A 15,229-nucleotide genomic window follows, 5' to 3' on the forward strand; every position below is an offset into this window, starting at 1 on the left:
CTTGTAGAGTTTTTCGAGGAAGTTACCAAGAAAGTAGATGAAGGAAGGGCTGTGGATGTTGTCTACATGGACAGGACAAAGCAAGTTTTTGGCATACTGGCCTTCATAAATCAAAGTATTGAGTATAGGAGTTGGGATGTTATGGTGAGGTTGTATAAGATATTTTTGAGGCCAACTTTGGAGTATTGTGTGCAGTTCTGGTCGCCTAACTACAGGAAGGATATCAGTAAGATTGAAAGAGTGCAGAGAAGATTTATTAGGATGTTGCTGGGTCTTAAGGAGTTGAGTTACAGGGAAAGATTAAACAGGTTAAGACTTTATTCCTTGGAGCGTAGAAGAATGAGGGGAGATTTGATGGAAGTTTACAAAATTATGAGGGGTATAGACAGAGTAAATGTGAATAGGCTCTTTCCACTTAGATCAGGAGAGACAAACACGAGAGGACATGGCTTTAGGGTGAAAGAGGAAATGTTTAGGGGGAACATTAGGGGGAACTCCTTCACTCAGAGAGTGGTGGGAGTATGGAACGAGCTGCCATCTGACGTGGTAAATGCGGGCTCACTCTTAAGTTTTAAGAATAAATTGGATAGATACATGGATGGGAGAGGTCTGGAGGGTTATGGACTCGGTGCAGGTCAATGGGACTAGCGGAATAATATTTCGACACAGACTAGAAGGGCTGAATGGCCTGTTTTTCTGAGCGTTAGTGTTCTCTGGTTCTATGATTCTAAGCAACAGATAACCAGACAAAGCCTGGCAGCCCTGAAAACTTCCCAAGAGGTGATAGTGACACAGAGCTGGAGAAGGCCCCTTGTCCTTCAAAATGACCTCTGTTACCATTTAGAACATCCAGTGGAAGTATTGTGAAAAACACCACAGATTACAGAGATGAGTAAAAGACAAAACAGGCTGATTAAAACATAGTGAGAAAGAATAGATAAGAGCCTTTGTGTACTTGGGTTGTATAAAACTTCTTTTTCAAAAAAGGGAAATGTCATGATAATAGTTGATTGCAGTTGTGGACTCCAGTATTAGATACTATACGTTACTCTGTACTAGATATGTGGTCAACTGACCTGGGGGTTGAAGGTCAGATAGCACATGTTGGAACCTGCCTTAATAGAATTCAGTCACTGCAGATATGTGTTCATGTTAGGAAAATGTGTTATCAGTAAAGTTAGCTCAGCTACAATGTCGGCGGCCTGTGTGCGTCTTTGAAACAAAAAAACAAGACACTCACCCCTACTCCAATGCTCCCCTCCACATTGAAGCAATGATGTATGATTCCAGAACATGTTTAAAGGCTGCTTTAGCCTCCAAAAATCACCATTTGGAAGTAGGTTCAGTAATCTCTTGGAGTATCAAGGCGATGGGATGCACAGCGCTGTCTACCAACTTTGTGATGAGACTCTTCTCCCTGCAGTAGTCACAACTACTGGGTGAGAGACACTTCAAGTTGGATGTCTTAGCGCCTGCACACAAATGTGTCATTTCTTCATCACCTTGAGGTGGCAAGGTGCTCTCGCTTTTGCTGAGCTCAGCAGATTGACACTGGGAATGTTGGAAACTGTTTTGGCTGAGGGTATCACTCGTAGGGTCTGAATATAGGCTAATATCATCAAACCCCTGCCATGAGAGAGTGGTCAGATGGAGTTGGACAGTACCTGAGCCTTCTCTTAAACAAAAAACCTTCACCTTTCAAGAATGCAGACCAGGTAGGGGCACACTTCTGGCTCAATCATACAGAGCCAAGAATGTACATGACAGGACCCTACAAGGCATGGAAATGAGGTTTGTTCCTCAAGTACACTTAACATGAAGGTGCAGGCATCACTGATATGGAGTATTATATTGAAATGGTATACTCAGTGTAGTGAGATGGTAGTACACTGCACAGAAGAGAGGCCCAAGTCAATGCAAGGACCAAGGTATTCCACATCATTGACAGTGACACTGCTCAACATAAGGAGGATGCATAGACAAGAGGAGATATGAAATAATTGGGAGTCTATTTACATTTGTGACTATTATATACATGTGGTTAACACCAATCCTAATATCGTGTGACTACATCTTTTTCACTTTCCCCTGCCACTACGACTTGGTGCTTGCCTGACATCCACAATGGAAATGGATGACGGCTACACACTGCTGTCTGTGATGACTTTAGTTGGTGTCCTCTGGGGATCTAAGACCTGGAGGGCCCTGACCTGCTTTGAGTCTCCTGCTGTGGGCCAGCTGCAACCTCCTTGGCCTGTGGAGCTGGAGTTGAAGGAGTCACAGGAAGAGGAAATTTGGATCAGCCGGACATTCCCGGAGTCACCTTGGTGGAAGGCCCCAGGGTGTCGAGCTGCTGGTTCTCCTCCTAATGAGTGTTCGAGAACTCTTGGCTGACTCCTTGAAGAGAAGGGGCAGCTGGAGTGAGATCGAGATGCACTGACCACCACTGAGACCACCTCCCAAGCTGGATTGGTCACCTTGGTGGAAGTCCTGCGGCCAGAGCTGGGGTAGAGAACATTGCGGCAGGCATCAACTGCATCCAACAGGTGCACCAGTGAGGTGTCACTGAATTTGGGTGCAGTGTGCTTCCTGCCTTTGGAAGCCATGTCTTCACTGGAGGTATCCTAGGCTGCAGAGACTGCGAACGCTGTGCACGGGCGCTATTTAAATATGGTGCCCAGAGTTAGGGAGCACTGAGGTCACAATGGGATTGGCGAATCAGATGCCAGCTGCCAGTGAAATGGTGTGGTCCCTGCGGATGAATAATTAATGTGGTCTGAAGCACACAATACAGCGTGAAAACACACCATTGTGGCCAACGGATGGAACACTTTTTTACACCCACAAATGCACTTAATGTGCTTCATGGAAAATCCCAGCCCAGGTCTCTGGATACCAACACCATTTCATTGCGTCACCATTAACTTTAAAGGAATCTGCAAGATCCTGCTTCAGCAGGCTGAACTGTAGCTCCTCCGTGAAGGAACCCTCACTTGTCTCTGACTTTCAGACTCAGATAATCACATGAACTAATAATCACATCTATGGTGCTTTTTCTTTAAGTTATTGATAGCTATAAAAACTTTTCTTTCCTATCTTCTTATTGTGCACTTGTGTGTGTGTATGAAGCTGTAACCATTCCCTTGGTTGAATGTATGAATAAACAATACTTCTGATTTAACCCTAAAGAAAGTTTGATCTCACAAACAGGTGGTTTGGAGAAATGCACCACGGCCTATTTCAAAAATGAAAACACCTCTGCTATGGACAGATGGCAAAAAAATAAAGGGGCTCAGTTTTGCCTACCTCCCTTGTCCACAGTGACCACAGTTACAGATTTACTGTGAAACAATCTGTGCTGCGGCATGGGGCCCCCAAACAACAGGGGGCCTCAAAAGAAAACACTGGACAGATCCAGGACATGCAGAAATATATGGCTAGTGCACAATCATAAATTCCAATAAAATGTGTCCATACCCAATGCACTAGTGCCTGAATAATAGTTACTACAGTTAGAAGATAATCAATGTCATGAAGCTATTAATGTATATAATATTTTAGAAATATTTTTCTTTTAAAATAGAGGTTTAGTCTGCGTGTGTGGATTAAAGCCAGCTAGTCTGGGTGCTTTGATAGGTACCAGTTTTAATATCGAAGAGAGATAGCGTGCATTTGCATTTTTTGAATAGAGCATTCAAGAAGTGGGGAGAAAACCTGACACCTATCTAGCAGGTACCAAGCCATATATTTATATTACTAATAAAATTGGTACTATGAAAGCAGTTTCATTGTTAAAAGGTGAAGTTCAAAGAGGCCGGTGAGACAATGAGAATTTGAATTTAGTCACTGGTGGTAGGTATGATTTCAGCAGCTTTCGGGTGTGCAGAGCAGAGGCAATGTGAGATCAAAAGGCAGCTGCAAGCCTCCAACCGGCTCCATAGTGAAAAGAGCCTCATTTTGAATTTGTAAGATGGAAATGCTTTGCCTGGTGTTTGGTTAAGTCTATGGGTTGCTGTTGCCTTAATGGGGATTAGCTTAAGAATTTGTTAGAAGTTATGATAGTAGTGATTTGTAGCCATTTGTATATATATTTTTAACCTGTGTAAATTAATAAAATGTTCCACTTATTTAATGTAAAACCTCAAGAACTGGTGGTCTGATTCCTGAATTTAGAGTTGCATCTCAAATGTAACAATTAAAATTATAGTTTCCCTCTGGGAACATTAAATAACTCTGCTTTACCAACTGCATTGATCAATACAACCAACCATTTATCCAATATTTGCAAGACCAAGTAAAATTTCTCTGGGATCTAACAGCCAATGCGCAAGATACAAACGAGTTCAGAAGCATTATGATCATAGAGCATGTGAAGCAAGATTGAGAAACTGAATCTCATACCTCCTTAAATTGAACATGATCCTGCGTAAAAGATATGCGGCGGAATCATCCGTGCCCGCTGGCCTTGGGTGTGCTCGGCAGCATGAGCGGACAATATGGACAAAAGGCCACAAATCAGTTTCACGACATTGTGAAAGCAGTTTGCGATGGTTCGCTCAGCCCGTCGATAGAAGGCTGAGTTTCGTGCTATCAGACGTTGGGAACCTCATTGTAATACATCTGTAAATCATTGTAAGACTAGCCCACTGAACACATCCCCCCACGTTGGATCATCCGCGCACGGCAGTGTGATCGCACAAACGTGTTTCATAACTGCACGTAAGTGACATGCTCCTGATGAACTGCACTTCACTCGGCACTTCAAGATTTGTTTGCCTCACAGTCATCAGCACCAGGCTTCACCACATCACTTTTAGGGGGGCTGACGGGCCGGTTTCTACCTACCAGACCAGCTGTAAGGTGGGGGTGGCTTTGCATGATTGCAGCACTAGGGTTTGCTTGGGGACGGAGGAGAAGTGCCCTCAGGCAAAGGATGAGGATGCAGGGTGAGGGCTGTACTGGGGAAGTGGGGTATGCCAGGGTGTGTGTAGGGGCACAAGTTGTGCTAGTGGTCTCAACATGGTGAGGGTTGAGGGGGCAGTCTCCAGAGAAGAGGCCAGATGATGATATGAGGATATGTGTGAAAGAGTGAATGGTGATGCCCTTGAGCTGGCAGTGAGTGAAATGCCAGTGAATGTGTGATGGGCTTGAGTGTGTGAGTTTAGAATGATGAGATGTTTGCCTTATCCTGGCAGCACGGATGAGATCATTCATCCTCTATTGGCATTGGATGACCAATCTTTCTCTTCACATTGTATTTAAAGTGATATCAGATTACCACTGCCATCGCCTACCAAGCCGGAGTGGTAATGTTGCTGCCCCTCCTGCAGCCAGAGCAGGAGTAGAGGCGGCTCCCCCACAGCGTCCAAATGGTGCCTGAAGGACACATCACTAAACCTGTTAGCTGCAGTCTTCTTGCCTGTTGGGACCATGTCTTATCTGCAGTAATCCTGGGCTGGAAGCATTGAGAGGTGTGCACGCGACTGTACTTTAAATGTGGCGCCCCGCATGGTGAGGCAGCGAGGTGACAGCGTGGTGGGTGAATCAGAGCCCGCCTGCCATGGAAATAGTGTGTTTCCTGGGAATGCATAATTAATGAGGAAGGTGTGTGATGATATGGCGTGAGAAGCCATCATTGCAGCCAGTCATTTTACTCGCCTGCTACTGCACTTAGTGCAAATCTGGGACAATTCCGCCCATGGAGTATCTGGAAAGAGACTGACAAACCTTCATGATCACAAACATAATGTACATATAAATAAATATGTGTCTTAGAAAACTTGATCTGAATTTAAAAGGTCATGAAAAGAATAACAGCTAATTTATCAAAAATACTCATACAGCAAATCTCCAGTAGGTGTGGAAAGTTTTACCACCCTCATTTTTCGAAAGTGCAATTGATAATAATTATAATCATAATTATGCTAGTTAGAGAAACATTGATTTCCCTCAAATTAACGTTTAACTTTCCAATATTAACAGCCCTTGTCAATACTCCAAAGTTGAATAAACTATTTAAAATCTTTATGTTCACTGTATCACATAGTGGTTAAACAGCAATTCCACTAAAAAAATGTCAAAAGTGTGTGAGCCAGTTCAGTCAGCGCTAACTGCAGCTGTGACTGGGGTTCTACACTCAGTGAGTGAACATACATCCCAGACTGTGATACATTCTATTCCAACATTGACAGTTTCCTACCACTAGTAAGCTCGGTTTACCAAGAATTTCAGTTCCATTCTGCTCTGTCTTCACAAGAGACATGGGAGAGAAATTAAAAGTAACTGTCTCATTATTTGAGTTGGATTCTGTATTAAATCTATGTCTGATATACATTTTGGGTACTTATTTAAAGTATTTGTTAATCAGATACGAGTTACTCTAAACGTCAACACTGCTATCATAGAAATGGAAAAATAATTCCCTGTTTGAAGTCAAATGAACAGAAACTAAAACAGTTCATAATATGTATTAAAAGCAATTTTGACAAATTAAATAAACCTTTTCAATTTTCATTCTGAATGACTCTTCTTCAGAGATCTGAAGAATGGTCATACAGATTCGAAACATTAACTCTGTTTCTCTCTCCACAGATGCTGCCAGATCAGCTGAGTTTTTCCAGCATTTTCTGTTTTTTTGTTTAGATTTCCAGCATCCACAGTATTTTGCTTTTATCTTCGTGTTTAATTCACTGCCACTTCTCTTCCAGGAATGCCCACCTTGAAGAAGTATTGGTCTGCTCTTTGACAGGATTTCCATTTCTCTCTTTCACCCTGTTCACCTTCATTGCTTTCCATTTCCATCCTGGTGTTTGACAGGTGTTTACCTAAACTCGCTTTCACAGCCATATTTCCTTCCTCAGCCCCTGTCTCCTTCTCCGACTTACCCCACGTGGATTCCAACTGAAGTTCCATCCCTCTTGTTTCAAATTCACCCAGGATTTCAGGTATCTCCGGGGCATACTATGTTCCTTGGACTGCTGTTCTCACTGCATCCTGAGATCCACACTCAGTGCCGTGAGCTACCATAAGTACACAATCCACCTCTCACTCCAGCAGCACCTACTCACCCTTTATCAAAGCTTGTCCTGAGTTTCATCTCATTCTTCGTCTCATCCGATGCCTTAACACAAAACTTTTTCTCTTCCTTTCAGGCGTTAAAGAATGCAAGCTCCAGCAACTTATTAACACCAATGCCCATCCAAGGCCCTTCACCCCTTCCCGTCCCTCTGATCCCACCCCTTTTTCCAATTCCAGCTTTGAAATATTCATACGGACTCGAAACAGTAACTCTCTCTCTCCACAGATGCAGCCAGACTTGCTGAGTTTTTCCAGCATTTTCTGTTTTTAAACCATTTCAATATTCACTTCATACAATCCCAATGAATCACAAAGTAGAGGAAAAATATCCCCGTTTTCTATAAAGTGAATTTGTTCAGTATGAGATTTGTGGAAAATATCTAGGGCGTAATATACAATTCTTGCTTCTGATTTACAGGACATGTTCTTTAAAGTTGCTATAAAATCAGATGTTTAGTATCCAATCAATTCTCTAAAATAAAGGAAAATGACTCATGGGACCATGTGTCATTTACCATGTAAAATATATGATAACATTACAGGGACTTTTCTCTGCCAGTAAACTGTTAACAGTAAATTGTTATTGGTAATTATGGATTAATTTTCGGGGCCCTGAAAATGAAGCTCTGCACAGGGCCCCACTAATTCTAAATCCGCTACTGAGTGACCATGAAACCATTGTTGATTGTCATAAAAGCCCTTTGGTTCACTTATGTCCTTTAGGGAAGGAAATGCATCACCCTTACCTGGTCTGGCCTACGTGTGACTGGAGACTCCAGGTGGTTGACTCTTAACAGCCCTCTGAAATAACCTAGCAAACCACTCAATTGTATAAAACTATTATGAAGTCTAAAAGGAGAGAAACAGGTCAGACCACCCAGCATCAACCCAGGCACTGGAAACTACAAAGGCACACCCAATCCTACAAAGTCCTCCTTACTAACACCCTGGAGCTTGTGCCAAAATTGGGAGAGATTAATCAAGCAACAGCCTGATATAATCATACTCACAGAATCATACCTTACAGATAAAGCCTGAAACACCACCATCACAAATCCCTGGGTATGTCCTGTCTCAACAGCAGGGCAGACACAACAGAGGTGGTGGCACAGCAGTATACAGTCGACAGGGAGTAGCTCTGGGAGTCCTCAACATTGATTCTGGAGCCTATGAAGTCTCATGGCATCAGGTCAAACATGGGCAAGGAAACCTCTTGCTGATTACCATCGACTACTGCCCCCCTCAGCTGATGAATCCTCCTCCATGCTGAACATCAAATGGAAGAAGTACTGAGGATGGGAAGTGCATAGAATGTACTCTGGATGGGGGACTTCATTGTCCATCACCAAGAGTGGGTTAGTAGCACCACTGATGACCAAGTCCTGAAGGACAAAGCTGCTAGAGTGGGTCTACAGTAGGTGGTGAGTAAATCAACAAGAGGGAAAAACCTACTTGATCTCATCTTTTGCACAGATATGCTGGGCTCCTCCATCATTGAGGATAGGGATATTTGTGGAGCCTCCTCCTCCAGTTAGTTGTTTCATTGTCAACCACCATTCATGATTGCATATGTCAGTGTACCTAACTGTCGCAGATGCATCAATCCATGACAGTATCAGTAGGAGTGACCATCACAAAGTCCTTATGGAGAAATGTCCCACCTTCTCAGTGAGGATACCATCCAACATGTCGTGTGGCACTACTGCTGTGCTAAATGGGAGAGATTTTGAACAGATCTAGCAAATCAAAACTGTGCCCTGTGAGGCACTGTTGACCATCATCTGAAGCAGAATTATATTCAGGCACAGTCTGTAACCTTATGGCCCGGCGTATCCCCCACTCTGCCATTACCATCAAGTAGGGGATCAACCCTGGTTCAATGAAGAGTGCAAGAGGCCATGCCAGGATCCAGGCATGCCTAAAAATGAGGTATCTCACTGGTGAAGTTACTACACTGGACTACTTGTGTGCCAAGTACCCTAAGCTGTGATAGACAGAATTAAGCAACCCCACAATCAACGGATCAGATCTAAACACTGCAGTCCTGCCACACCCAGTCATGAATGGTGGTGGACAATGGAACAACTAACTGGAGGAGGAGGCTCCACAAATATCCCATGAGGAGGAGCCCAGGACATCAGTGCAAAATACAAGGCTGAAACATTTACAGCCATCTTCAGGCAGAAGTGCCAAGTGGATGATCCATCTCAGCTTCTTTCTTAGGTCCCCAGCATCACAAATGCCAATCTTCAGCCAATTCGATTTACTCCACATGATGTCAAGAAATGGCTGAAGGCACTAGATGCTGCAAAGACTATGGGCCCTGACAACATTAGTATTGAAGACTGTGCTTAGAACTAGCCATCCCCTAGCCAAGCTGTACTGGTACAGCCACAACACAGGCATCTACCCAGCAATATGGAAAATTGCCCAGGTATGGTCCTGTGTACAAAAAGCAGGTCAAATCCAATCTGCCACTTACTGCCCCATTGCTGTATTCTTGATCATCAGCAATGTGATGGGAGCGGTCGTCAACAATGCTATCAAGTGACATTTACTCAGTGAGAACCTGCCCACTGGCATGCAGTTTGGATCTGCCAGAGCCACTTAGCCCCTGGCCTTATTACCGCCTTGGTCCAAACATGGACAAAAAAGCTGAACTCCCAAGGTGAGGTGAGAACGACAGCCCTTGACATCAAGGCCACATTTGACCAAGTGTGACACCAAGAAGCCCTCGGAAAACTGGAATCAATGGGAATAAGAGGGAACACTCTCCGTTGGTTAAAGCTATAAAGGAAGATGACTCTGGCTGTTGGAGGTCAATCATCTTAGTCCCGGGACATCACTGCAGGAGTTCCTCAGGCCCAACCACCTTCATCTGCTTCATCAATGACCTTCCCTCCATCATAAGGTCAGAAGTGGAGATGTTGGCTGATGATTGCACAATGTTCAGCACCATTTGCAGCTCCTGAAATACTGAAGCAGTCCCGTGCCCATAAGCAGCAAGATGGACAACATCTCAGACACTGCATTCCAAACCCAACCACTTGCTGTGTGCATAGATGCGGGTGTTTTCAGCACAAATTTCAGCTAACTTGTACTTTTTAAAGGCAATCTGCCCCTCTTAAAGGGGAGGTATAATTAGATTGCAACAGCTGATGGAACTGTTTGTGAAAGTCTTTGAGGAAAGGAAGAAGACTGAAAATTGACCAACAGGCCAGAGAAAGACCTCCCAGACCCTCTGATGCAATGCTGGAGGTCTTTATCCAGGAGAATAAAAGAGTTATAGGGCCCACATCTGGTATTGACAAGAACATCCAGGATGACCATATGTTTGTGCCTTATGCACCTTCTTAAATCCTACTTCATCTTCATCCTGCTCTCTGGCTTGATATGCACGCTGCTGATGGTGTGACCATGAACCTCTTGCTTTCTACCCTACCCGACTTCTTTCTCCCCAACTCTTCACTCTGCATTTTTTCTTTCAAATACCAAAGAACTGCCGCTGGGTCAGCTGCTGCAGCCACACCATGAAAGGCCCAACCAATAATAGATGGCGGATGAAGAACCACTGCCACTTGGCTTAACAGCAGCTCAAGTACCGGCAATGTGCATACTTTCGAGGGTAGTATAGAGACAGTATCAGCATATAGTGGATTAGTGGGCATGAGTGAGCTACAGCTGTTGCAGGGGAAAGGGAGAACAAGTGTGCCAGCTCATTAGAGGGAAAGTCTGCAGGCAATTTCTACTGCAGAAGATTTCAGTAGGGTAGCATACAGGAGGTTGTTGATGGGCATGCATAAAGAAATGCTTGGTGCATTGGCAAGCCTGCCACAGAGCCTGTTGTCACTATCAAGGAGCATGGAGGAGTCTGGCTCCAACTTGGCACATGGCTTCATGCAGAGGCAGCAGCCTATTCTTTCAACTGTTAAAATGGTGGACAACTCCTTGACAGCATTACCGGACCCATCCATAATGCAGCAACTGGTGGCTGATGTCTCAGCTTTCAATACAACATAAGCAAAAGTCACCGAGTATCTCAGTGCTGCAGTGGAAGCTCAGAATGAGGTCATAAAAGCCCAGCGTTGTGCCATGCAAGTTCAGATTGCTGCCATCTTGGTCCTGGATACCAGTGCTCAAGCTGTCACAGCAGTCCAGCAAACTGTATTTCAGCACCTTACAATGATTGATCAGGCCCCTGGCCCAGGGTAGTGGCAGGGTCTCTGTGGTTCATGAACCTGCTATCCTCTCTCAGAATGACAGCATTCATGTTCCTACCACTGCCACATGCCACTGCCCTTGCTGTTGCCTTTCAGCCAGCCAACCCAGATTACTGCCACACAGCATAAGGTGGAGCAGCCCAAAGCCAGGCCTTCTAGGCCAAGGTCAACCTGCAAGGTCATTTGTGGTCTTCCCCACTGAAAGTTAACAGCCTTCTGCCAGCCATGCTGCCGCTATAGAAGTAGTACTGTGTACACAAATGTACTCATGAGACAGGCACTAAGATGATGAATAAGGGTGAATAGTTGAGTTTTGTAGATAGTATTGGAATTGTTGTTTGATAAAGTTGGTATTGAATGTTTCCTTTCTTGTTTTGTCTTTTATCTCAGGATATTAGTGAAGGGAATATTGTGATGGCCCATCACAGAAACATGGAAAGGTGGGGAATTATGGAGCAGCGTGATGTTGGGAAGAGGCTTTAGGTGAAGCAGAGATTGAGCAGCTGCTCATGGACATCCCGTCCCGACTTGTAGAGACCCAGGTGATTCATCCCTTACTCCTCGATCTCTTCCCTCCTCCTCTTCCTCTTCCATCTCCGGAGGTGGCCTCCAAAGACCTGGTGGCCGGGGCTGCATCTTCAAGAGCCAGGTAATGGCAGAAACAACAGATCATCAGGAATTGGAGACGTGCTCCAATGAGTTCTGGAGGGATCTCCTGAACTGCCCAGGCAATGGAACTTTTATTTCAGAACATCGAAGCTGCTGGGACATGGCTCTCTTTGTACATACACTGTGGCCTAGTAGTGGGGGAGAGGTGTGAGATAGCTGTAGAGTAAACAGCACTTGTCATCAAACAACCAGCATCTGGCTCATTTGATAGCTCAAATATGCAGATAGGCCTGTTGGTACAGGATGACGGCATCATGGCTGCCACCAAGAGCCAGGCATTCACCGACATAATGTTCTCTGCATGATCAGATGCCAACTACGTGTTAAGGGAGTGGTAACCTTTGCAGTTCTGGTACATCTTCCAGTTAACATGTGAATCCCACTACCCTAGCAAATGACTGGTTGGCTCCTCCTGCTTCTCTCTGATTAGAGAAGCCCCCCATCCTGGTGTTACCTCCTTGATGCAGTGAAACACAGAGAACTGTGGCCAGAAACTTACTTACATCAGACGGGCTGGGCGGGAGTGGACGGGGGCGGGCGTGGAACCAATAGCTGCCTATGATCAGCTCCGTGCCGCCATTTTACTTGGGTGGGCCAATTATGGCCCGCTCGGCGTGCTTCAGGGAAATTAAGTTGCTTAAAAAGTTTTGCTGTAAATAAAGAGCAAAACTATTTAAACATGTCTCCTCATGTGACAGTGTCATGTTCATATGACTGTACCATCCTACTGTCAGAAGTTTCATATGATAGCAAAGGATGGTTGTCTAAAGGTTTCAGATAGAACATTGTAATCTGAGCTACTTGTTTGAAGAATGGCTGAAAACAAGTGGAAATTGTTAAGGTATGAATACCCATTGATGTTCTCTGAATCCAAACTTTATGACCATGTTTTTATATTCAGGAAAATTCTATAATTTAATTAATAAAAGCTTTAGGAAACCTCATCCAGATGAGGTTTCCTAAAAAACGTGATGGCCTCTTGCGTAACAACTTTAATTGTTTTTTTAATGGCCTTAATAGGCCACTGACAGCTCGGCAGGCGCACATCCACCTCTGGCGTGCACCCACTGAACGAAAGATCCAAATGACACGTGGTGATCGGGACACACGCCCGACGCCATCTCGCATCATTTTGCAAGTCGGCGTGTCGGCCCTGTCCCCGCACACTGACAGCAATATTCTGGCCTATGATATGTTGATAATGTCACCAGCTCCCGCCAAAAAGGATCCGCTTGTGTAAAGACTGAGAGCCACAACCATCTTCATGGCCATTGGCAGTGTTGTCCTCACCCTGTTTTGTGGCTGAAGTTCTAGTTGGAAGAGGCGACATAGTTCAGTGACCACCTCCTCAGTGAAATGTAAGGACCTCAGTCATGCTCCTGGCTGAGGTGTTAATGGTATGTTAATTGTTTTATCAATGTTAAGGATATACAGGCGGAGGGCAGTGACTGATTAAGTACCTTGAGCATGTGTAATGAGACATACCTGGGACCCTCCGTGTTGCTTAGAGAGGAGGTAGACATGTATTCGGTAAATAAATTTAGTATTAAATAGAAGGTTGTGTCTGGTTTCCTACTGTACCATCCTACTGTCAGAAGTTTCATATGATAGCAAAGGATGGTTGTCTAAAGGTTTCAGATAGAACATTGTAATCTGAGCTACTTGTTTGAAGAATGGCTGAAAACAAGTGGAAATTGTTAAGGTATGAATACCCATTGATGTTCTCTGAATCCAAACTTTATGACCAGTGGAAAAATGAAGTGGATATGTGGACACGGTTTACATCCTTACTGAAGAGAAAACAAAGTATGGCCTTGGCATTATAACTTCCTAACAAAAGTAAAATCAGAATTTTGTGAACTGGGTGCCTGTCAGTTGGATACTGATGAAGGTTTGGATCTATTTTTGAGTTTCATGGATGAAGTTTACAAGAAAGTTGATCTATTAAATGCCTACGAGGCATAGTCAGACTTTGATAGATGTTAAAATACAGATGGTCATTCCATGGAGATACATATCATGGACTTTAAAAGACTGTAAAAGAGATTCAATTTGGAGATTCCTTATTCAGTGCTCACATTTAAATTGCTGGATTGTGCATACAGATAGGCTCCTGGCCTTGACTGGCATTTGATTCTCAGAAAAAGACACCCTTTTGGATCAAATACCTGCTCCTTTAAAAAAAAATCCTGCAGAAGCAGATATTTCTGGCTGCCTTTATGGCACAATTGGGGCATTCTGCAGTGTCACAAAGGATGGAGGGCTCAATGATTGCAACCTTCCAAGATAGTTTAGATACAGGATGCAGGCATCAACAGGACAGAAGAGTTGCAACCAAAAGAAATGAACACAAAGGCACTTTCAGCAGATCTGGATGTTGAAAGGATTGGAGTAAAAATAATAAATGAATGAACCCCAGGAATGCCTGAGGAACTGTTCACAGGTGCTTCAGATATGACTCAAAATATAACTATACAATGAACAGCCCAAAGCAGAACAGGAAGTTGATACAGGATCCTGAAGTTAAAGATGATGATAATAATCAGTAAGATGAATTGTATTAGTCACAAGAAGCTTTAGGCTCGTAATGAGTGTATTAGTTGCAGCTTCATTTAAGTGTGCCATGTTAGATAGTGTTTTCACCTTGACACCGTGTGGAACAGATCAGTTAAAATGTTACTTAGATTCACTAGGCAATAAGGATTGAAGTCAGGTCAGAGAGAATGAAACTTGTACTTGTTTCAGGTTCGGAGATGACAACATATTAAGGTCACTAAAAAGAGTGGTGATTCCATGCAAAAGAGCTGGAGTAAGCCACTTTATTGGTACTGATGTTGTCTCTAATGAGATACCCTTGCTGCTGGACATGACTTTCATGAAAAAAGCACCAATGAAACTGGACATGGAACATGATAAAGCAATTGCTTTTGGAAAGGCAGTGAATCTGCAGTTTACACAGTCAGGTATTATTGCATCCCTTAACAAAACCTGATATTTGTCATCTATGTTAAAGAAGTGTTAATGGCATCAGGCGATAAGAATCAGAAAGAAAAAAGTAACTTGTCTTAAAGTTACACAATTTGCTTAACCTTCTTGTCACAGATTAAAAATCATACTAAAGTATGTAGGTGTGGCTGATGATGAGTATACAAGGCTTATCGAAGAGATTAGTGAAAAATGTGACGTATGTAAAAAATATCGAACAACCACCAAGCCCCATTGTAAGTCTGGCTTTTGGCACAAAACTTTAATGAAGTAGTAGA

This window comes from Carcharodon carcharias, chromosome 4 (assembly GCF_017639515.1).
Source record: "Carcharodon carcharias isolate sCarCar2 chromosome 4, sCarCar2.pri, whole genome shotgun sequence".
Lineage (NCBI taxonomy): Eukaryota > Metazoa > Chordata > Chondrichthyes > Lamniformes > Lamnidae > Carcharodon > Carcharodon carcharias.